Source organism: Papio anubis, chromosome 7 (assembly GCF_008728515.1).
Source record: "Papio anubis isolate 15944 chromosome 7, Panubis1.0, whole genome shotgun sequence".
Lineage (NCBI taxonomy): Eukaryota > Metazoa > Chordata > Mammalia > Primates > Cercopithecidae > Papio > Papio anubis.
Genome location: NC_044982.1, coordinates 33,270,905 through 33,296,451, shown reverse-complemented (window position 1 = coordinate 33,296,451; position 25,547 = coordinate 33,270,905). Strand labels below are relative to the sequence as shown.

The window sequence follows — 25,547 nt, the reverse complement described above, 5'->3', positions numbered from 1 at the left end:
AGCACTTTGGGAGGCCAAGGCAGGTGGATCACCTGAGGTCAAGAGTTTGGGACCAGCCTGGCCGACATGGTGAAACCCCATTTCTATTAAAAATACAAAAATTAGCCAGGCGTGGTGGCGTGCACCTGTAATCCCAGCTACTCGAGGCTGAGGCAGGAGAATCACTTGAACCTGGGGGGCAGAGGTTGCAGTGAGCCGAGATCGCGCCACTTCACTCCAGCCTAGGCGAAAGAGAGAAACTCTGTCCAAAAAAAAAAAAGAAAGAAAGAAAATACATCCTGCTATATTCTTTTAAATCACATTTTAAAAACATACATTGGCTGGGCACAGTGGCTCATGCCTGTAATCCCAGCACTTTGGGAGGCTGAGACAGGTGGATCACGAGGTCAGGAATTTGAATTTGAGACCAGCCTGGCCAACATGGTGAAACCCCGTCTCTACAAAAAATACAAAAATTAGTTGGGCATGGAGGCACACACCTGTAATCCCAGCTACTCAAGAGGCTGAGGCAGAAGAATCGCTTGAATTCTTCTGAGACAGAGGTTGCAGTAGGCTGAGATTGTGTCACTGCACTCCAGCCTGGGCAACAGAGCAAGACTATGTCTCAAAAAGAAGTTAAGTAAATAAATAAATAAACATAAAAAACAAGAACATACACAAATACAAGTATAAGAAAATGAAAAACCTCTCTCCTTACTCAAGTTGGCACTCTCCAAATGATCCTAAAGCCAAACAAACAAACAAAAAACCCACACACACACAAAAAACAAAAAACCCTGTATGATTCCTTTCTTCTTAATTTCTTTGTCTTAGCAAAGACAACTACTCAGCTACCTACTTGGCCAAGCCAGACACCTGAAAATCATCCCTGCACTCAGCCTTTCTCTGGCCTGATTTTACGTCCTTAGTAGCTCTCGAATTCATCCCTCTCCCCAACTGTTTCAGTCCTACTATCCTGAGACATTTTTCCTTAAATTATTGCTTTAAATAATTTAGAGACATATTGGGATGGAGCTCTGTAGAGGCAAAGAGACCAAAATACTCAAGTATAAGTGATACTCAAGTATTTTAGTCTCTTTGCCTCTAACAGAGCTCCATCCTAACATGTTCTAAAACACAAATCTGACCATGTATCCCCTCTTTTAAAACCCTTCAATTGCTTCACACCACCTTCAAGATAAAGTCCAAATGCATGGCAAACACAGTCCTTCTTCATCTGGCTTCTCTTACCAGTCCCCATTCACAGACTAACCTCCAGCTACCCTAAACTACTTACTGTTCTCCAAACAAAGCATGCCCTCTTTCAGAGCCTCTGTATATGTTCCTCCCTCTGCCTAGAAAGAAATACCATAACCTGTGCATGTCTGGTTAAAGTCTACTCATCTTTAAAGAGTCAGTTCAGGAGTTAACCTCTTCAGGGAAGCTAGACTCTTTTTTTTTTTTTTTTTTGACAAGCCCCTATTTGGCTTGGTTAGGTCCTTCCACTTCATATAATTTGGATTAACACCTTCTTCTTACTTCTATTATTGTATGCATCAACCTTATAGTAAGTTCCTATTTCCTTAATGGTTGACTGTATCTTATTTGTTTAAATATACCCTTGCATTGTAACACACTGCCTGTCATGTATAGCATACGATAAATTTGAAGAATTGAAAGATAAAACAGACCCCCATCACAGTAGAGGCTATGTCACTACGTAGGAAAAGTCCCAGCATACAAGACCAGAGAATCATCAATGTTGGAAGAGACTGAAGGTGTAATAGTCCAACCTCCCATTGACAAAGGAACCACTGACAACTTCCATTAAAAGAGGACATCCAACAATGTCTGTCTAAATAGATCTAGTACAAGTTTATTTGCTCTTTGGGCAGCTATTTATTGTTGTACCATTCTGTTGCCCAATAAGAGAAAAGACTGAAAGTGTCAGCCAGTTTAGGGTCTAAGTATCTTGTCACTTTCTTTTTTTAAAAATGAATTTGGAAAAACAAAAACACATAATTATGATATCTTGCTTAATACTTCTTAATGAATAATTATCACTAGCCTGTAATTCCAGCTACTCAGGAAGTTGAAGCATGAGAATCATTTGAACCCAGGAGGCAGAGAGCCGAGATTGTGCCACTGCACTCCAGCCTGGGTGGCAGAGTGAGAATCTGCCTCAAAATCATAATAATAATAACAATAAAGCACGTTAAGACTTTAGAGATAAAAATACATATAGCCATCACCCCAAACTCCACAATACACATATACACAGACTGACTTCATTAGAATAATACTACTTTAAGAATTAAATCTTTACTTATAAAACAAAATAATTTTGCTTTGATATAGCAAGGATTGATTTAGCATGGAACATCTTGATGAAAAAGGGCAGAATTGCTGAGGATGCTGGCCTACTTTTTACACTAGCTTTCCTCCTGCATCTGTCAAGTGTGGGATGAGAAAAAGGTGCTGCAATCTGGAGAGAGAGACTAGAATAAAAATACATTTGATTCCAAGAATGGGGAGGTGGTGGAGGGAATGGGGTAGGAGACAGAAAAAATGCCACTGAAAAAATTACAGAAATAAGAAATAAGCTGTTAAAAACAGCTCTGCTTCCCTTTACTGACAAATAACTTGGCAAAATATCTACACATGTCTCTTCAATTCTTTAGTCCTCTCTTGTCTTGCTCCTCTCTTTTTCCCTCACCCCTGACTCTCCCCTTATCCAAGCCATCAACAAAAGACTTCTAAAATACATCTCAAAACTGTCCACTGCATTTAATCTCCATCACCCATAGTCCAAGATAACTTTGCCTCTTACATGGACTAGTATAAGCCACTAGTATTTATTTCTATGTCCTCTGTCATCCCTCTCTCATCAACTATGTATAAATTAGCCACCGTAATCTTTAAAAATGTAAAATGGATCATGGCATTGCTTAATAGTTCCATGGCTTTCCAATGTATCTTGAAATAAAATCCAAACTCTCACTATTCAGTGAGTCAGTATGGCATAATAATTCACACTGCTCAAGAAGTGGTGCTTACAATAGTATCAGAACATCACAAATATACAGTACATGTTAGCATATAAAGGTATAGCCCCGGCTGGGCGCAGTGGCTCACGCCTGTAATACCAACAATTTGGGAGGCCGAGGCAGGCAGATCACCTGGGTCAGGAGTTCAAGACCTGCCTGGCCAACAGGGTGAAACCCTGTCTCTACTAAAAATACAAAAAAATTAGCCAAGTGTGGGGGCAGGCACCTGTAATCCCAGCTACTCGGGAGGCTGAAGCAGGAGAATCACCTGAACCTGGGAGGCGGAGGTTGCAGTGAGCCGAGATTGCACCATTGTACTCCAGCCTGGGCGACAAAGCGAGACTTCATCTCAAAACAAAACAAAAAAAAGTATGGCCCCTGCATGTCTCTCTTGCGTTGAGGTGGCATTCTTCCCAACTAACTCTTTATGATCCTTTCAGTTAACTGCAAGCTTGTTCTCACTCTAGGCCTGTTGTTTCCTTTTCCCTGAAATACTCTTCTCCCAGACCCTTCACCAATACATTTGTCTCCCACTCATTCTTAACTCTCAACCTAAAAGTTGACGTCTTTTTCTACTTTCTAAATACCATCCTCTATGATTCCTTATTATACTACTCTTTTCATTTCATTCACAATTTATTTTATCTTATTTTATTTGGAGACAGGGTCTATCTTATCTTTTATTTTATTTTATTTGGACACAGGTCTCACTCTGTCACCCAGGCTGGAGTATAGCAGCACAATCTCACTCGCTGCAGCTTCAACCTCCCGGGCTCAAGCAATCCTCCCATCTCAGCCTCCCGAGTAGCTGGAACTACAGGCACATGTCACCACACCCAGCTAATTGTTGTGTTTTTTGTAGAGATGGGTTTTGCCATGTTGCCGAGGCTGGTTTTAAACTCCTGAGCTCAAGCAACCTGCCCACCTCAGCTTCCAAAAGTGCTGGGATTATAGGTGTGAACCACTGCACCTGGCCTATAGTTTCTAATTACTTTGTTTCATTGCTTCAGCTCTTCCTTGATCATCAGATGCTTCAGCATCCATTCAGTAAGTTATCTAACTTGCTAAAGGTAGAAAGCACTGGCTTCTGTTCTTTCTATCCAAAATAATCTTAACTAATGTAAATATTAAGTATTCTCCTTTGACCAAAAAGCTAAATAATTGTTCACTAATATAAATATGTCAAAGCCTGTGCTATGATTATACATAGATTCTTCCTTTAATTTTTTTGATGTTTCAGAATTTCTTTTTTTTTTTTTTACTTTTATTTTCAGTTTGGGGGTACATGTGAAGGTTTGTTACACAGGTAAACATGTGTCATGGGGGTTTGTTGCACATATTATTTCAACACCCAGGTATTAAGCCCAGTACCCAATAGTTATCTTTTCTGCTCCTCTCCCTCCTCCTACCCTCCCCACTCAAGTAGACCCCTGTGACTGTTGTTTCCTTCTTTGTGTTCATAAGTTCTTATCATTTAGCTCCTATCAATTGTTAATTAAACAATATTCTGTATCCAACAAAGTATTGTGCTAGGTACTAGAAGAGCCAGGATGAAAAATTTTTTATTTTAAAATAACTTTTATCAAGACCTCAAGGTCTTGAATGATATAAGAACACAATGAAAGAAACAGAAAAGGGGCATTTCAAACAGGATGAAAAGTCATGCTATGTATGTAAAAATATGTGTTTCCTCAAAACTAAGATACTACTGATTATAAGATGCACCACTATTTTATGTTCCACTGAAAAAGAAAACATGGAGGCCAGGTGTGCTGGCTCACACCTATAATCCCCACACTCTGGGAAGCTGAGGTAGGTGGATTGCTTGAGCCCAGGAATTCGAGACCAGCCTGGACAACCTGGCAAAATCCCATCTTTACATAAAATACAAAAACTAGCCAGGCGTGGTGCTGTGTGCCTGTGGTCCCAGCTACTTGGGGGGCTGGGGTGGGAGGATCACTTTAGCCAAGGAGGAAGAGGCTACAGTGAGCCATTATCTTACCACTGCACTCCAGCCTAGGTGACAGAGTGAGACCTTGTCTTTAAAAACAAACAAACAAACAAACAAACAACTGCTAAAATTGTTTGTTAAGAATTGTTCATTTATTGTGAAATATCACAATAATAAGAAGTATCCCAATGGGAGACGATTCCCAGTTCCAGAGATGTTAAAGTGTGAGAGAAAGAGGGAAAAGAGAACGAGGAAAAGGGGGAGGAGGAGAAACAGAAGGTGAAAGAAAAAGAAAATTATCATCTAATTTTGTTTCTTTGAGACTGCATCTCACTATTGTCACCTAGGCTGGAGTACAGTGGTGTGATCATGGTTCACTTCAGTTGTGACCTCCCAGACTAGGTGATCCTCCCACTTCAGCCTCCCAAGTAGCTCGGACTACAGGTGCGCACCACCATGCCCAGCTATTTTTTGTAGAGATGGGGTTTTGCCACACGTTACCCAGGCTGGTTTTGAACTCCTGGGGTCAAGTGATCCATATGCCTTGGCCTCCCAAAGGGCTAGGATTACAGTGAGCTACTGCACCTGGCCTATCACTCTATTATTAACAGAAAATCAGCCTTCCAAGAACCTCGGCAAGCCTCAATGATATAGAATATTGGTTACTCATTAAAATTTGTTATCAAAAAGTGGAGAAAAGGCCACTTGAAAGAGTGATCATGGGCTGGGTGCAGTGGCTTATGCCTATAATCCCCGTACTTTGGGAGGCTGAGGCAGGAGGATCGTTTGAGTCTAGGAGTTTGAGACCAGCCTGGGCAACATAGTGAGACCCTGTCTCTATTTAAAAAATGAAAAATTTAAAATAAATAAAGCTGGGCGCGGTGGCTCACACCTGTAATCCCAACACTTTGGGAGTCTGAGGCCGGTGGATCACCTGATGTCAGGAGTTTGAGACCAGCCTGGCCAACATGGCAAAACCCCATCTCTACGAAAAATATAAAAAATTAGTTGGGCACATTGGTGTGTGCCTGTAGTCCCAGCTACTCAGAGGCCGATACAGGAGAATCACTTGAGCCTGGGAGGTGGAGGTTGCAGTGAGCCTAGATCACACCACTGCACTCCAGCCTGGACAACAGAGACCTTGTCTCAAAAAGAAAAAGGAAAAAAAAAGAGCTCAGACAAAATGGATCAATTCCTACAAAAAGACACTCTCTAAAAACCGACTTAACTAGAAACACAATCCTAAATGAAACCATTCAGAATACTGCATACCTCCCCAGGAAAATATTAAACCCATCCCCCCTAAAAATACCATGCCCAGACAGTTGAACAGAAGTTCAACAAAACTTTCATAAAAAGATCATTCTAGTCTTAAATACATCTTTTCAGAGGGAAAAAAACAGTTTCTAACTCATTATTTGAGGCTGGCATAATCTGGATACCAAAACCAAATAAGGACAAGAAATTAAAATTAAGGGCCAATTTCACCTGTGAATGAACATAAATGCAAAAATCTCAAACAGCCCAGGTGCAGTGGCTCATGCTTGTAATCCCAACACTTTGGGAGGCCGAGGTGGGAGGACTGCTTAAGCCCAGGAGTTCAAGTCCAGCCTGGGCAACATAGCAAGGCCTCATCTCTACAAAACATTTTAAAAGTAGCCAGCCATGATGGTGCACCCCTGCAGTACCAGCTACTCAGAAGGCTGACGTGCAATGAACACTTGAGTCCGGGAGTTCAAGGCTACAGTGAGCTATGATCATACCACTGCACCAGACTGGGTGACAGAACAAGATCCCATCTTTTAAAAACAAAACAAATTAATAAACTAAATCCAACTGTATATTTTTTTCTAAAAAGTTCATCATGACAGCGTTTGGTTTATTTCAGCAATTCAACATTATAAATGTCATTCACCACATTAACAGAATAAAGGAGGAAAACTATGTGATCATCTTGTAAATGCAGAAAACATATTTGATAAAATTCAATACTCATTCTTCACATAAAAAATATCTTGGGCTACTAGGAAGAGAAATGCCTTTAACCTAGAAGAAGTTTCTACCAAAAATATATAGCAGGCCGGGCATGCTGGCTCAAGCCTGTGCCACCGTGCTAAGGTGGGCAGATAACCTAAGGCAGATGACCTGAGGTCAGGAGTTCGAGACTAGCTTGGCCAACATGGTGAAACCCCATCTCTATTAAAAGTACAAAAATTAGCTAGGCATGGTGATGCCCGCCTGTAGTCCCAGCTACTCAGGAGGTTGAGGTGGGAAGATCACTTGAGCCTGGGAAGCTGAGGTTGTAGTGAGCTGAGAATGTACCACTGTACTCCAGCCTGGGTGACAGAGCGAGACCCTGTCTTAAATAAATAAAAATTAAAAATAAAAATAAATAAATACACATACATATATAGAGCAAACCTTAGCCATAATAGTGAAACAAAATAAGTACTTCCTTTAAATAATTAAGTGCAACATAAGAATGCCCATTTTTTTTTTTAAGACAGGGTCTTGCTCTGTTGTCCAGGCTACAGTGCAGTGGCACGATCATGGCTCACTGCAGTCTCAACCTCCTGGGCTTAAGCAATCCTTCCACTTCAGCCACCTGAGTAGCTGGGACTACGGATATGCTGTACCTCCACACCTGCCTAGTTTTTATTTATTTATTTTAGAGATGGGGTCTTGCTATGTTGCCCAGGCTGATCTCAAACTCCTGGGCTCAAACGAAGGAATGCCTACTACTAACACTTGCATTGAATACTGTACTGAAAGTCCTAAATAGCATAGTTAAGGCAAGAGAAAAAAATAAAGCACGGGAAAGAAACAAAACAGAAAATGCAAAGAAAACAAAGAGGAAAAATATACCATTTACAATAGTAACAAGAAATAAGGTCTCTTTTTTTTTCTTTAAGACAGTCTCGCTGTGTCACCCAGGCTGGAGTGTAGTGGTGTGATCTCGGTTCACTGCAACCTCCACCTCCCCAAGCAATTCTCATACCTCAGCCTGCTAAGTAGCTGGGATTACAGGTGTGTGCTACCATACCTGGCTAATTTTTGTATTTTTTAGTAGAGATGGGGTTTTGCCATGTTGGCTAGGCTGGTCTTGAACTCCTGGCCTCAAGTGATCTGCCCATCTCGGCCTCCCAAAGTGCTGGGCTTACAGGTGTGAGCCATCGTGCCTGGCCATCTTATTTTTCTTTATGGAAAAAAGAGAAAAAGAATTTGCTGAAAAATATTTTAAATATCTAAATAACCAAAAAGATACTCTATGATCAAGGATAGTAAGTCTCAATACCATAAAAGAAGGAAATAAGTTAAATGTATATGCAGAATAAAAGCTATAGGCTGGGCATGGTGGTAATACCAGCACTTTGGGAGGCTGAGGTGGAAGGATTGCTCAAGCCCAAGAGTTTCAAGACCAGCCTGGGCAACATAGCAAGACTCTGTCTCTATAAGAAAAAAATTAAAAATTAAAAAAAAAAAAAAAGCTACAGAGCTCTGGAGTTCATACAAGGCAGGTCCCAATCTTTAAATAGCTTTTGAATTTTTGTATAATTTTGCTCAAATTATCTCCCATTCATGGATGTTTATGCAACAGATATAAACTTATTATTAGTAAATAATCATAGGTATCTTACTTTAAAGAAATTGTAGTAATAGTTAATACAGCACTTTAGGATTCTGACAGCTAGAATAAACAAGTATGAGAAAAGAATACATAATCAATTCATGGCTGAGTTCTAGTTGAACTAGTGTCCCACTGGTTCAAAGGTCATTCAGTGTGCACATTCACCATAGTGCAAGTTCTAATAAGCACTCCTGCAAGTGATAAAATGTTGCCAACGTTTTACGTAATACATGAAGTTTTAGTTCTTCGTAATTTTCCGTCAAGGCTGCCAAAACACCATCTCCTCATAAACTACCTGAAAATGTGGACATTTATTCTAATAAATGTGGACAAAACATATTCATAATGCAATGACCACGTTAGGCTCAATGGGTACTTCTAGTAGACTTATGTATGGGCCTTATATGTGTAAGGCTCTTGTACATGTGAGATCTATAAGCAGTTGCCCAAGTTGCTTTATAACAGATAGACCTGAATTTGATCAAATGAATAATATTCTTTAGATCTAACTCATTCGAGTTTAATTTTGTTTTATGTAAGTTTTGCCATGTCCTACATTGCTGCCTAAACATTGCTTTATCCAAATTTCCTAATACAGAATTAGATATTATGATAATTTTCTTTACTGGTTGCTAGGAGATGATAATACTAATCACTGACATTCACTGAATGCTTACTGTGTGCCAGGCATTGTTGTAAATGCTTTGTATGTATTAAATCGTTCAATCTTTACAATAACCCTATCAGGTGGATAATATTACCATCACAATTTTACAGATGGAAAACTGAAGTATGGAAAAGTTAAGCAACTTTTCCAATGTCACACAACAAGTAAATGAAGTGGCTAAAGGATTCATACCCAATTAGTCTGTCTCCAGAGACTACACCCTTAAATACCATTTATACTGCTTTTCACAATATTGAAAAGATATGTGAAATTATTATAAAGGACAAAAACACTCAGCATTAAAAATATTATCAGTAATTGTTAAACAACAGTTAAGCAATATTAATACTAACACAACTTATCACAGGTTGATACTTCACAGCTATTTCAGATTCATGGTTATGATTAAGAGTTTTGAAGTTGGACAGACCTGGCTCTGAATCTTGGCTGTGCCCTTTACAAGTTGTGTAATTTTGGACAACTTTCGTAACTTCACCAAGCCTCAGTTTCCTCATCTGTAAAATGAGAATAATAAACATCTCACAAAATTGTTGTTAGTAACATAATTATTGCTGCATTGCACTGACATAGTAACTCCAAACAAAATACCTATACACAAAATAAAGAGGATGTCCCATTTTCCCGATAAAATAAGACTTTATTATAATGATATACAGAAGATGATCACTCCAAGTTACTCCAACTGTAAGATCCACACACTAATGTAGAACCACAATTTTCTCTAATACATGATAAATAATTCCCCTATATAAAACTCAAATATCTACAGGTAAATTACTCGATCTTTGAAATAAAATATTTTGTGTGTGTGCGTGCGTGTGTGTGTGTGTGTGTGTGTATATAGAGAGAGAGACAAATACAATATTGTTATTTATTGAGAGCAACTCCCACAAATCCCATTCTACACATATTCCTAGTAAGACCAGTAATTAGTATTCAAGGGGCCCAAAACAGGAAGAGCTGTGTCAAGAAGGATCAGTTTGGGCCAGGCACAGTGGCTGATGCCTGTAATCCCAGCGCTTCAGGAGGCCTCGGCAGGAGAATCACTTGAGCCCAGGAGTTCAAGACCAAGCTGAGCAACATAGGGAAAACTCGCCTCTACAAAAAAACTTTAAATATCAGCCAGGTATGGTGACATGCACCTGTGGTCCCAGTTACTCCGGAGGCTGAGACAGAAGAATAGCTTGAGCTTGGGAGGTCAAGGCTGCAGCAAGCTGTGATCACGCCACTGCACTCCAGCCTGGACAACAGAGTGAGAACCGGTTTAAAAAAAAAAAAAAAAAAGAATGGACTCATGTGGCACTGATAGGAAGGAATATTTACAAGAAATAAACAGAAAGAGAGAGACATATTGGCAAAGTCGTAGGGAAAATGAACACCAAGATCAATGGAATATAAGGGAAACTTCTTCAAAACACTCTAGAGAATCTCCATGTTTAATCCCACAGTCCTATATTTATTTCCATTTTCACGTAAACTTAAACGAAAAATTCCATTCATTCTCTTGTAGCAAACAGCAGTTTCTGCAAAGTGTTTAAAAACAAAACAAACAAAACAAAACTTGGCTTGGAATTTGTTTTGCATATTTATTTCTGTCCCCAAAGAAAATATGTGTTTGGCGAGATGGTAAATATTTTAGAATGACAGTTATAGAACTGGGATTTGGCTTTCAAAAATGGAAAGTGGTCACAGAGTATCTATTCAGCTATATATTAAATATTTGATTTACAAAGAAAATTACACAAGCAAAATTAAACTATGAAATGGTATTCAAGGTTAGAAACATGGCAATTTGGGCCAGCACAGTGGCTCATGCCTGTTAATGCCAGCACTTTGGGAGGCCGAGGCAGGTGGATCGCCTGAGGTCAGGAGTTCAAGACCAGCCTGGCCAACATAGCGAAACCTTGTGTCTACTAAAAATACAAAAAATTAGCCGGGTGTGGTGACGGGTGACTGTAATCAATTCCAGCTGCTCAGGAGGCTGAGGCAGGAGAATCACTTAAACCCGGGAGGCGGAGGTTGCAGTGAGCCGAGATCGCGCCATTGCACTCCAGCCTAGGCAACAAGAGCAGAACTCTGTCTCCAAAAAAAAAAAAAAAAAAAAAAAAAATTGAAAAGAAACACAGCAATTGGGATAAACTATTGATGGAGAACCTACTGTGTGTTAATACAGTCACAATATTCAGTATTAAGAGGAGTACAGAAAACTACTGACATAATTTCTAAGCTCTTGATTCTCATAATCAAGAAAAGGAATATTAAAAGCCTGTTTGACAAAATACTGCAAATGCTTTAAGAGAGGCACAAATTGCAACATGCCTTAAGAGGGGGATGAGATCACTGACTTGGAGAGAAGAAACAAGAAAAGACTTCATGGAAATTGCAGCATTTGAAAAGTGGAATTCTAACAACCCTAACTTCTGAATATAAAAACAACTTAAACTAAAAAGTTTTCCTTCTGTTAGTATGGAGGTGTATATTGTCTCTCAGGTGTCACTAAAATGGAAAGTGGGTAATAAAAATGTACTAAATAAATCTAATAGAACATTTTCTTTTCTTTTTTCTTTTTTTTTGAGATGGTATCTCACACTGTCACCCGAGCTGGAGTGCAGTGGCACCATCTCAGCTCACTGCAACCTTCGCCTCCTGGGTTCAAGCAATTCTCCTGCCTCAGCCTCCTGAGTAGCTGGGATTACAGATGCTCGCCACCACGCCCAGCTAATTTTTGTATTTTTAGTAGACACAGGGTTTCACCATGTTGGCCAGGCTGGTCTCAAACTCCTGACCTTGTGATTCACCCACCTCAGCCTCCCAAAGGGTTGGGATTATAGGTGTGAGCTACCACGCCTGGCCCTAGAACATTTTCAAAAAGGAATTTGACAATAATAGCCATATCTTCAATTGCCATTTACCTTCAAATACTGTACGTAGAATTTTACATTAAGAAATTTGAAAAATTTAAAAAAAGAACAGACTTAAAATAAGACTATTCACTCATTCACTCATTAATACTTTATAAAGTGAAAAACTGTAACTGGACACAAAAATTAACTCTAAGAATTAAGGCAGTAAGACACAAAGGGATGTGAAATGAGTTACATAGAGCTGATTAATAAAAGGAAGCCTAATTTTTTGTCCACATCTCTTCCCACGTCCAGAAGAAGAACTTAACAAAGGCATTTTATGAAAAATACAGTTAAAAAAGTGTCCTTAGTAACAGATTTACATATGATACAAAAATCCTTTTAAAAATAGTTTATTAAGGTATAACATAGGTTGAAATAAGCATACAAAGTGTAGCGCTCAATTACTTTTCACAAAGATACACACATAATTAGAATCCAGATCAAAAACAGAACGTTAGTAGCACCCTAGAAGCTCCTCTATGTTCCTGCTTCCAGCCACTTCCCGTTCCCCTACCAAAGATACCACTCTTAATTAACTAAACTAACACCATAGATGTGTTTTGCCTATACTGAATTTTACTAAAAAGAAATCATACAATATTACCCTTTTGTTGTTGTTTCTTTCACTCAATATTATGTCTAGGAAATTTATCCATACTCTTGTGCTTCCAGTTTGCTATGATTTGAACGTTTGTCTATTCCAAAAACTCATGTTGAAATCTAATGGTAGTGGGGGGGTGTGGGACCATTAAGAGATAATTAGACCACGAGGGCTCTGCCCACATGAGTAAGATTAATGGATTAACACCAATACAAAAGGGTACAACTGTCTAGAACAAAGGCCATCTAATTTTTACAAAGTGCCCCTTCCTAAGAAAACTTATTAAATAAGAAATGCTTATGAAATCCTTGAACTACCTATTTTAAAAATATTTAAAGCAAATAAATATAGAACGTGAGGTGTTCGAGGTTACTATGCAATGACAGAACAACAAATAAAAAAATCAGGTTCTTCTCTGTATGCCAACAATTTGAAATTTTTCTGCATGATCAGCATTTCCTTTGCTACTTTACTTTCTTTAAATAATTTTTTGTCATTTCTGTGAGTTCTATAAATGAAGTCAAGTTGGATTACAACTAAGATATATGAAAAGATTTTAGGTAAATTTTTAACTTTATGTAATTTCAATTTTAAAGACATTTGCAAAGATCATCAATTATTTATATTTCATCTGATTTGCTGTATCATTCTCTTTCTCCTTGAGATTTTTCCTTCAGATGGGGTCTCACCATGTTGCCCAGGCTGGTCTTGAACTCTTGGACTCCCATCTCAGCCTCCCAAAGTGCTGGGATTACAGGAGTGAGCCCATACCAGGTCCATCTCATACATCTTTTTCTGAACCATATGAGAGTAAGCTGTAAACACTATATACCATTTTAGTCCTAAATATTTCTGTATGTTCTGCTAGGAACAAGAATGCTTGTTTAGATAACCACAGTATAGTTAAGCAAATCAGTACCAATGTTAAAGTTACTATATAACAGCCAGGCTCGGTGGCTCACGCCTGTAATCTCCGCACTTTGGGAGACCAAGGTGGACGGATCACGAGGTCAGGAGATTGAGATTATCCTGGCCAACACGGTAAAACCCGTCTCTACTAAAATTTAAAAAAATTAGCCAGGCGTGGTGGTGCGTGCCTGCAATCCCAGCTACTCAGGAGGCTGAGGCAGAGGAATCGCTTAAACCCAGGAAGTGAAGCTTGCAGTGAGCCGAGATTGAGCCACTTCACTCCAGCCTGGAGAAAGAGCGAGACTCCATCTCAAAAAAAAAAACTTACTATATGTCTACAGTCCATATTGAAATATATAGGACTCAGTTATGTGTGTTCATTGTTACAGGGTTTTATGACTTGAATAGGTCCCCCCAAAATTCAGGTGTTACCAATGTGACAGTATTAAGAGGTGGAGTCCTTAAGGAGTGATTAGGCCAGGAGGGCTACTCCCTCCTAAATGGGATTTAAGGCTTCGTGCAGCTTCAGCTAGCTTGTTTTTCCACTTTTTGGCCATGTGAAGACACTGTGTTCCTCGTCTCCGGAACAGACAATTGGACCTGCCAGTACCTTGATCTTGGACTTTCCAGCCACCAGAACTGTGAGAAAATAAAATTCTGTTTTTTATAAATTACCCAGTCTCAGGTATTCTGTTACAGCAGTATAAATGGGTTAAGAAAGAGGAGAAGTGGCTGGGCTCAGTGGCTCACGACTGTAATCCCAGTACTTTTGGAGGCAGGGGTGGGAGGATCACTTGAGGTCAGGAGTTCAAGACCAGCCTGGCCAACATGGTGAAAACCATGTTTCCACTAAAAATACAAAATTTAGCCAAGCATGGTGGCAGGAGCCTGTAATCTCAACTACTTGGGAAGCTGAGGCAGGAGAATCACTTGAACCTGGGAGGTGGAGAGTGCAGTGAGCCAAGATCATGCCACTGCACTCCAGCCTGGGCGACACAGCAATACTCCATCTCAAAAAAAAAAAAAAAGAGAGGCGAAGGAATTGTTTCTAGGCCCTCTTAGCAAACAAAGCTGAAATACATATATATATAAATATATAAAAATGTGTATGTCTGTGTATATGCATGCACACATGTATGTGCCTATATATGTATATCTATATGAAAATATACATATATGTGTATTAATCTGTATTTATATAGATATTAAATATTTAAATATAGATTAATAATACATTACATAGATATTAATAGATATTAAAAACCATAACTTCCCATTCAAATCTAACATCACAGGGTTTATTCTAGCCTTTTCTCTTTTCCATATATAAAACTCTTTTCTCCAACAATGAAAAAACTTGACTCCCATTATCCTCAATACACTTACTCATTTGTTCAGTCCTAGAACAAAAAACACTTTCAAAATTGCTAATTCATACCACTACAAAAGAAAAGCCTAGAAACTAGGATTCACTATTATTTATATTTATATTTCAAAATTCATTTCATTATATTCATTGTATTATATATCTTCACTATATGTTATGTTCATTTCATTATATTTCATTATTCATCAGTTTATATATTCATTATTGTTTATATTTCTGCTCATCTTAAGAGTATACCATTTTACTTACCTTTAAGTGGAGCTGAAATACAGTTAGGTTCATCTGATTCTGTTTATACTTTTAGGGTTTTATCCCTATCTTTATTGATTTTTTCTTATTTTGTTGTTTATAAAACATTAGCATGACATTCTCAACTGATGTCATAAAAATTGTAACCAGGATTCTCTCTCTCACTGACGTTGGAATAGAGCTTTACAATTTAGGAAGTATATTTCCCATAAAAAATGAATCTTTCCATAGCCACTGCAAGCATCTACCACCACCCCACCCAGGCCCAGATGTTTCCTGGGAATTACTGTCTTTGGGTAATACAGAAAGAAGGGATAAAATGAAATGGGTGAACCATGTTCCAGCAACCTCATAGATCATTACTTGTAAGGTAGCTTCAAACTGTGCTCCTTGTAGTGATGCCACAAGGTGCAACGGCAGGACCCAGTAGGTAGAACTATAAGTCCCTGCCTTCTCTTCAGTTAAAGCTACTATGCTTTTACTAGTATAATATATGAGGCTTTAGCCTCAGATTTTGTTCATTCAACTCACAAATATTTTTTGAGTGTCTGTGCTTGCCAGGCACTGTTCTTGGTGCTTAGGATACTTCAGTGAACAAATCTGTCATGGGACTCACATTCTAGTTGTGTGGGAGATAAACAATAAATATAAATAAATTATGTAGCTAGTTAAAAGCTAAAAGCTGTAGAACAATTTTGAACAAGGTAAAGGAGTTTAGAAATATCAGGGTCAGGGACAAGAAACATAATTTGCAGTATCAATGTTTGTTTAAGTCTCACTGAGAAAGAAAAGCTTCCTTTTTTTTTTTTCCTTTTTTTTTTTTTAAAGACAGGGTCTCACTCTGTCACCTAGGCTGCAGTGCAGTGGCAGGATCATAGCTCACTGTAACCTTGAACTCCTTGGGCTCAATAGATCTTCCCACCTCAGCCTCCCAAGTAGCTAGAAACACAGGAGCACACCACCATGTTTAGCTAATTTTTTTTTTTTTTTTTTTTTTTTTTGGAGATGGAATTTTGCTCTTGTTGTCCAGGCTGGAGTGCAATGGTGTGATCTCAGCTCACTGCAACCTCCACCTCCCGGGTTCAAGCGATTCTCTAGCCTCAGGTTCCCTAGTAGCTGGGATTACAGGCATGTGCCACCACACCCGGCTAATTTTTGTATTTTTAGTAGAGATGGGGTTTCACCATTGTTGGTCAGGCTGGTCTCGAACTCCTGACCTCAGGTGATCCACCCACCTTGGCTTCCCAAAGTGCTGGGATTACAGGCGTGAGCCACCACGCCCAGCCGTTCAGCTAATTTTTTTAAAAAATGTTCATAGACAATTTTTTCTCTACAATGTTGTCCAGGTTGGTCTCAAACTCCTGGCCTCAAGCAATCCTCCCACTTTGGCCTTTTTAAAGCACTGGGATTACAGGTGTGAGCTACTGCACCTGGCCAAAAGCTTCCTTTTGTATATTTTATTTAGGCTTGAAAGTCACTGGGAAAGAAGAATAGCTGCCCAGTTTTCCAGTTGGTGCCAATCCTGTGTCTACAAGTCCAAGGATAGCTGACAGGAAAGACATAAAATGTTTTCCTTCCTTCTTTCAGAGAACCTTATGCCAAAATCTGGGAATGGTGGGTCTTTCTCTCCAGATCCTTCTATTTCATAAGTAATTGAATATTTCTCCTAGATTCTGGCAAAGGGTTTTCCATCCATCGCAATTTCAGAAATATTAAATGTTTATTTTCCTTCTAATTATTACAGTGGGAGATTGGCATAGGCAACATCAGAACTGTTAACCAAACACTTTTTTAGGAAACTTTTTAGCCCTTTAAGTTACATTAACTTTTTTTTTTCTTTTTTGAGACAGAGTCTTGCTCTTGTTGCCCAGGCTGCAGTCCAATGGCACGATCTCAGCTCACTGCAACCTCCACCTCCCAGATTCAAGTGATTCTCCTGCCTCAGTCTCCTGAATAGCTGGGATTACAGGCACCCACCACCACGCCCAGCTACTTTTTGTATTTTTAGTAGAGACGGGGTTTCACCATGTTGGCCAGGCCAGTCTCAAACTCCTGAGCTCAGGTGATCCACCTGCTTCAGACACCCAAAGTGCGTAAGCCACCGCGCCTGGCCTAGAAACCTTATTCTTCTAAGCTTTAAGTTATTGCTAAGGTGCTGCCTCTGGCTTCAAGAGATTATAAATGACTTGTCAGCCTGGCCTACATTAACTTTTATCCTATCCAAGTCACACTATCTATCATTTCCTTGAGTTTACAAACAACAAAAGACTAAGATACCTAGTCTGTCTTAGTTGTCCTAAATCATATCAGTCAAGCCTTAAAAATTTGAGTTTGTTTGCACCCACGTACAGAATTTTATAATAATCACAGATAACATTTCATCATCCCTTACTATGTGCCAGCTATTATTTTAAGAGCCTTATTATTACTTACTCTTATTTTAAGAGTTTATTACTTCTTTTATATTTTACAACAATCCCCGTTTTATGGATGAAGAAACTGAGACATAAAGAGATTAAATAACTTATTCAATTGGGAGGCCGAGGCGGGTGGATCACAAGGTCAGGAGATCAAGACCACGGTGAAACCCTGTCTCTACTAAAAAAAAAAAAAAATACAAAAAATTAGCCGGGCGTGGTGGCGGGCGCCTGTAGTCCCAGCTACTCAAGAGGCTGAGGCAGGAGAATGGCGTGAACCCAGGAGGCAGAGCTTGCAGTGAGCCAAGATTGCATCACTGCACTCCAGCCTGGGCGACAGAGCGAGACTCCGCCTCAAAAAAAAAAAATACCTTATTCAAGGTAACATAGCTTCTAAGTAGCAGAGCTGGAATCAAAATCCCAGGTAATGTGTGTCATTAACTATGCATATTAAACTGATTCTCAAAAAATCTTTATATAATGCATATTAAATTCCATATTATTAGATTTGGCCAATCCAGCCTGTAGAAATAAAAATCGGACTTCAATTCTATCATACAACATATATGCCATTTTTCAAAGTTGTAACTGAGTATTTGATCAGCATGCCATGAAGGGATGCAACCAAGCTATTAATAAAAAATGTGACCAGAAATATTAGCAAATTGAAAACGGCAACATATAAAAAGAATTATACACCATGGCCAAGTCCAGTTTATCTCAGGTATGCAAGGCTGGTTTCACATGTGCAAGTCAATTAATATAATCCATCATATTAACAGGCTAAAAAAGAAAAATCACATGATCATCTCCATAAATGCAGAAAAAGCATTTAACAAAATCCAGCATCCATTCATGATAAAAATTTTCAACAAACTAGGAACATAAAGGTTCTTCCTCAACAAGACAAAGCACATCCATTTTTAAAACCCTACAGCTAACATCACACTTAATGGTGAGAAACTAGAAGCTTTCCCATTAAGATCAAGAACGAGAAAAGGATGTCTCCTCCCACCATTCCTTTTCAACATCATACTACAAGTCCTAATGCAATATGACAAAAAAAAAAAAAAAAAAAGGAAATAAAACTTAACACAGATTGGAAAGTTAGAAAGAAAACTGTTTTTGTTCACAAATGACAAGACGTCCCATGTAGAAAACCTGAAAGAATCAATGAAAAAACTTCCAGAATTAATAACCAATTATAGCAAGGTTACAGGACACAAGGTTAATATATAAACCAGTAACAAATAATCTGAATTTGAAATAAAAACATAATACCATTTTCATTAGCACCCTCCAAAAATGAAATACTTAGGTACAAGTCTAATCAAATATGTTCAAAATCTACACAAGAAAAATGAAAAAACTGATTAAATAAATCAAACTAAATAAATGGAGAGACATTCCATGTTCATGAATAGGCAGACTCAGTACTGTCAAAATGTCAGTTCTTCCCAACTTGATCAAAATCCCAACAAGTCATTCTGTGGATACTAACACACTCATTCTAAAGTTTGTATGGAACAAAAACAAATAAAAATAAAAATAAAGTTTATAAAGAGAGGCAAAAGACCCAGAATAGCCAACTGAACATGCTACTCAATTTCAAGACTGACTTACTACAAAGCCACAGTAATCAAGACAGTATGGTATTTCAAAAATACAGACAAATAGATCAATGGAACTCAGAAATAGGCCCACATAAACACAGTCAACTAGAGTTGGGTATGGTGAGTGTGCCTGGAATGCCAGATACTCAGGAGGCTGAAGGGAGAGGACTGCTTGAGTCCAGGAGTTTGAGGTTACAGTGTGCTATAATATAACTGTGCCTGTGAATCCATAGCACTCCAGCCTGGGCAACATGGTGAGACTCCCATCTCTATAAATAAAAATATTTAGTTAGTTATTTTCAACTGATCTTTGACAAAAGAGCAAAGCCAATACAATGGTGAAAAGATAGTCTTTTTCAACAAATGGTGCTGCAGTAACTGGACACCCAAATGAAAAAGAAAAAAGAAAGGATAAGAAAAATAATTTAGATGTAGACCTTACATCCTTCACTAAAATTAACTCAAAATGGATCACAGGCCTAAATGTAAAATGTAAAACTATAAAGCTCCTGGAAGATAACATAGGAGAACATCTAGATGACTTTGGGTAAAGCAATGACTTTTAAAATACACACCAAACGCACAACCCATTAAAGAAATAATTAATAAGCTGGACTTCATTAAAATTAAAAATTTCTTCTCTACTAAAGACACTGTCAAGAGAACGGGAAGATAGGCAACAGACTGGGAGAAAGTATTTGCAGAAAACATGTCTGATAAAGAACTATTATCCAGGCCAGGTATAGTGGGTCATGCCTGTAATCCAGCACTTTTGGAGGCCAAGGGGGGCAGGCAGATCACTTGAGGTCAGGAGTTCAAGACCAGCCTGGCCAACATGATGAAACCCCATCTCTACTAAAAATACAAAAATTAACCAGGCATGGTACTGCATGCTTGTAATCCCAACTACTTGGGAGACTGAGGCGGAAGAATCACTTGAAGCCTGGAGGTGGAGGTTGCAGTGAGCGGAGATCATGCCACTGCACTCCAGCCGGGGTGACAGAGCGAGACTCGGTCTCAAAAAAACAAACAACAGAAAAAACTATTATCCAAAATATAGGGCTGGGCATGGTGGCTCACGCCTGTAATCCCAGCACTTTGGGAGGTCAAGGCGGGCAGATCACCTGAGGTCAGGAGTTCGAGACCAGCTTAGCCCACATGGCGAAATCCCATCTCTACTAAAAATACAAAAATTAGCCAGGTGTGTTGGCGGGTACCTATAATCCCAGCTACTTGGGAAGCTGTGGCAGGAGATTTGCTTGAACTCAGGAGGCAGAGGTTGCAGTGAGCTGAGATTGTGCCACTTCCACCAGCCTGGAGATAGATATATATATACACATACATACGCATATATACACACACACACACACACACACACACACACCCCAAAAAATTCTTAAAACTTAACAGTAAGAAAACTAACAACCTGATTTAAAAATCGGCAAAGACTTGAACATATTTCACTAAAGAAATACAGATGGTAAATAAGCATATGAAAATAAATTATCATATATCATGAGGGAACTGCAAATTAAAACAATCAGATACCATTACACACCCAATAGAATGGTCAAAATCCAAAACACTGACAACACCAAATTCTGAGAAGCAGTTCCAGCAACAGGAACCCCTCATTCATTGTTGATGGGAATGCAAAATGGTACAGCCAACTTTACAAAACAGTTTGGCAGTTGCTTACAAAACTACACATACTCTTCACATACAATCCAGCAATTATGTTACTTGGTATTTATCCAAATGAGTGGAAAACTTATGTCCACACAAAAGCCTGCACACAGTTATTTACAACAGCTTTATTCATAATTGCCAAAACTTAAAAGCAACCAAGATGTCCTTCAGTAGGTGAATAAATAAACTGTGATACATTCAGAAAATGGAATATTCAGTGCTAAAAACCAAATAAGGCTTCAAGCCATGAAAAGACATGGAGGAACCTTAAATGCATATTACTAAGTGAAAAAAGCCAATCTGAAAAGGCTACATACTGTATGACCCCAATTACATGACATTTTGGAAAATGCAACACTATGGAGACAGTAAAAGGGCCTGTAATTGCCAGGTGTAAGGGATGTGGGAAAGATAAACAGGCAGAGCACAGATTTTTAGGGTAGTGAAATTATTCTGTACTATACTATAATGGCAGACCATGTCATTATATATTTGTCCAAATCCAGAGAATGTACACCACCAAGAGTTATCCCGAAAGTAAACTACGGACTTTGGGTAATAAAGATGTGTGACAGAAGTTGATAGTGGGGAGGTTGTGCCTATATTGGGGCAGAAGAAATATGGGAACTCTCGGTACTTTATGCTCAATTTTACTGTTAACCTAAAACTCCTCTTAAAAATAAAGTCTATTTTCTTAAAAATCGCCACCAGATTCAAAGAGGCAGCTAAAAAGACCTCTCCACGATCAAGAAGCAATGGAACCATATACATTCGCCCTTTATATATGGCATTTTACCCAATTAACTCAACTACCTGAACTATCAAGCAACTCATTCAAAATCTTATCAAAAATCATTTCTCAAAAAACTAGTATTTCCTCCTCCTTCATCACAGGAACGCATCTAAGTGTTGCTTTTTAATTTAGTTTTAAAATGATTTTTAATGAACTTCGTAAAAAAAAAAAATTCTTACTTGAACCAGAAAACATGTTCATTCATTCAACAAATTATGTATTGACAACTAATTACAAGACAGGTATTCTTCTATAGAGATATAGCAGAGAATGAAACAAACCCTCTATCCTCATGGTAGTTGCATTTTATTTGGAGAGATTGTCAAAATAATGAAGACACAAATACATAACAAGCTGAGACATGTAAAGAAAAATCAAGTAGGACTGGGGAAAAGAAAGTGTTGGGACTGGGGAACAGGGTAGAAAGGAGGTGGCTCTTCTAAATAAATAGTTAAGAGAAGGCTTCATTTGTTAGGTTATATTTGAGCAAACAGATCTAAAGGCAGTTGAGTAGTAAGAGGGCAAGCCCAAGTAAGAGGGCAGTTGAGTAGTAAGAGGGCAAGCCAAGTAAGAGGGCAAGCCCAAGTACATAGGTGGAAAAGAGCACTCCAGGTGGAAGGAACAAGTGTACAGGTCCTGAGGCAAGTGTACAAGTCCTTTAGATGGAAGTTGCAGTGTTAAAGGAATAACAAGGAGATGATGTGAGTACAATTTACTAAGTGAAGGGAGGGGAGGAAGTGAGGTTGGAAAGAAAGCCGAATGTTTCAGAAAGTTTCAGAGGCCACTGCAAGTACTTGGGCTTCTGTTCCTAATAAGATGAAGCCTACTAAAGGGTTCTGAGAGGAGGAATAATGAGATTTATGTTTTTTAAGAACCACCTTGGCTATTGTATCGTAAACAGATCATAAAACAGGGAACCAGTTAGGAAACGATTAAATTAATCCAGATGTGAGGTGACAATGGCTTGGACCAGAGTGACAACAGTAGGGGTATGTCAGGGAGATGGTCCACTTCCTGTTTGTGCCCTCAGCTCCAGGAGAAACCACATCTGAAGCCTAGCTGCAACAGAAATTGCCAAATGAGTAAGTTTACAATAATCCACATTTTCCAAGACCTCTGCACATGGTAGGATTCTGGACATATCTTACGGGTAGAACTAACAGGATTTTTTCAATGAATTGGAAATACAGAGTGAGAGTGAAAGATGACTCTAAGATTGCTGATCTGAGCAATCAGAAGAATGGAGTTGCCATTTATTGTGAGATGTAGCAGACAGAAGGAGGAGCAGGTTGAAGGGGACAAATTGAAAGTTTGGTTGTTAGCTTGATAAAATCTAAAAGGTTTATGACTGAGATAGTTATATGTCACATTAAATTGTTTTAATGACAAGCTAGTTCCTACTCTAGTACACATGTCACTTTCATCATTAAATAGTCTTAATCACCAAGTCCGAATGTAATACCTCTTCCCTCTGAATCACCAATTTTTTTCATTTCTTATACTATTTGTTACATTATAACTATTGGTATGTGCTATGATCCCATATATCCTAGGTACTCTGAAAGTAGAATTTGTGTTTTATAGTTATATGATAATAGTAATAAGCACCACCATTGATTGGGCACATTTATCAATTAGCTTTTTTTTTTTTTTGAGACAGAGTCTTGCTCTGTCACCCAGGCTGGAGTGTTTGCTGTTCGATCTCCACTCACTGCAACCTCCACCTCTCAGGTTCAAGAAATTCCCCTGCCTCAGCCTCCCTAGTAACTGGGATTACAGGTGCCTGCTACCATACCCAGCTAATTTTTGTATTTAGTAGAGATGTGGTTTTGCCATGTTGACCAGGCTGGTCTCGAACTCCTGACCTCACTGCCTACCTCAGCCTCCCAAAGTGCTGGGATTACAGGCATGAGCCACCACACTCAGCCTCAATTATCTCTTTTAATTATTCTATTATCACTTTTATTGTTAGTATTTAACCAGCAAGAAAATTCAGGTTCAGAGGTATTAAATAACTGCTCCAAAGAAACACACAGTTAATAAGACAACTAATACTTAAACTCAGGTTTGTCTAAATCTAAAGGCAGCATTCCACACTGTTTTTAATCAATCTTGGTACCTAATTTAGAACCTTGCCTATGAAAGGTACCTAATATATTTCTATGAAATAAATAACTAGGGAAATAAATATCTCTGTCTTGGGACAGAAGACACTGAAGAGAAGGTATATTAGAGTCAGACCAATGATCAGAACAGAATTGGAAGAAAAAGAAAAAAAAAAGGTAAAAAAAAATCCTTAATATGGCTTATAAAGCTTGGCACGATTTAGCCTTTGCCCATCAGACCACGCCTCTTTGATGCTTTAAACCTGCTATGCTTCTTTTCCCTTCAACGTCTCTACGCCATCCATAGTTCTAACAACCCATTGTTTTTCCCTAAGTTAATTCTACTCATTCTCAGAGCTCTGCTCAAATACCACTTCCTCAAAGTAGCTGTCCTTGACCATCCCTCACTCTAACTAAGCCAGCTACCACTATAAGAAGTTCATAACACTCTGTACATCTCCTTATCACAATTTTAAATAAACATACTCTCCTCCCTACAAAAGTTGCATGAGGGCAGAATCCTCATATGTTTTGCTTACTGCAGTGATTAAAACATGCTTAAATTGTTTAATATTGTTTTATTATAAATTAATAATATTGTTTAAAAATGAATAAGTAGTAATAAATAATTATAAGTAATAAAAACAAATAAATAATGCAACTAAGATATGATAGGCCAAAATACCAGAGAAAAATAAAACGCAGAGTTAAGTCTGACATTCTCTACTACTTTTTTCTGCTGGGGCAACCAGTCTCAAACCAGAGCTTTTGGAAACCTCACAGTGACAGAAATTAGAGCTCACAACTACCAAGACAGGCAGGATTTGAGGGGCTAAAATCCCAGAAAAAAAGCAATCACAGAAAAGACAGCCTGGACATGCTATATTGCTTTTGCCCTCGGGGTATTTACTGAATTCTAACATTTGGAGGCAAAGTGCCTTTTTTTTTTTTTAATGATTATTATTATTTGAGATGGAGTTTTGCTCTCGTTGCCCAGGCTGGAGTGCAACGGCGCAATCTTGGCTCACTGCAACCTCTGCCTCCTGGGTTCAAGCAATTCTCCTGCCTCAGCCTCCTGAGTAGCTGGGATTACAGGCGTGTGCCATCATGCCTGGCTAATTTTTGTATTTTTAGTAGAGACGGGGTTTTACCATGTTGGCCAGGCTGGTCTTGAACTCCTGACCTCAGGTGATCCACCTGCCTTGGCTCCCAAAGTGCCATTGCACCCAGTAAAGTGCCTATTTTTTATACGCAAAAAAAAAAAAAGTAAGCAGAACTTTAGGTAGTCTCATAGAAAAATTAATAGTCCAGGGCCTGTCAAGGAGAGGCCATGATGCATACCCTAGGTACCTCTGGTACATCTGAAATACAATACTCTTGAAGTGGAAACTAGATTTAAACCAGCCCTTGAGAATCATAAAACAAAGCCTCAGATCATCTCAAGCCCATATTGGAACAATGTCATCTACTCCTACTTTTAACTACCATTAGAGAGGAGAAAAACAAATCCTCTCTAGAGAACAGTATCATCATAAAGAGCCTCTATTATTTCCCATATACGATGTTTGACAATCATTTTAAAAAT

At 38.7% G+C, this 25,547-nt stretch overlaps 1 protein-coding gene across 18 annotated transcripts in view; it reads right to left on the bottom strand.

Moving 5' to 3' along the window:
- The window catches only part of NUMB (NUMB endocytic adaptor protein), a 199,167-nt gene that overhangs the window by 85,300 nt on the left and 88,320 nt on the right, over positions 1 to 25,547 (bottom strand). For 14 of the 18 annotated variants that reach the window (XM_031668005.1, XM_021941363.2, XM_017961342.3 and 11 more), the window contains one exon: positions 9,703 to 9,787. The exons of the other annotated variants lie outside the window; for them this stretch is intronic. The gene's annotated coding sequence lies outside the window, so the exon portion shown is untranslated. The remainder of the gene's footprint in view (positions 1 to 9,702; positions 9,788 to 25,547) is intronic. 18 annotated transcript variants of the gene reach the window in all.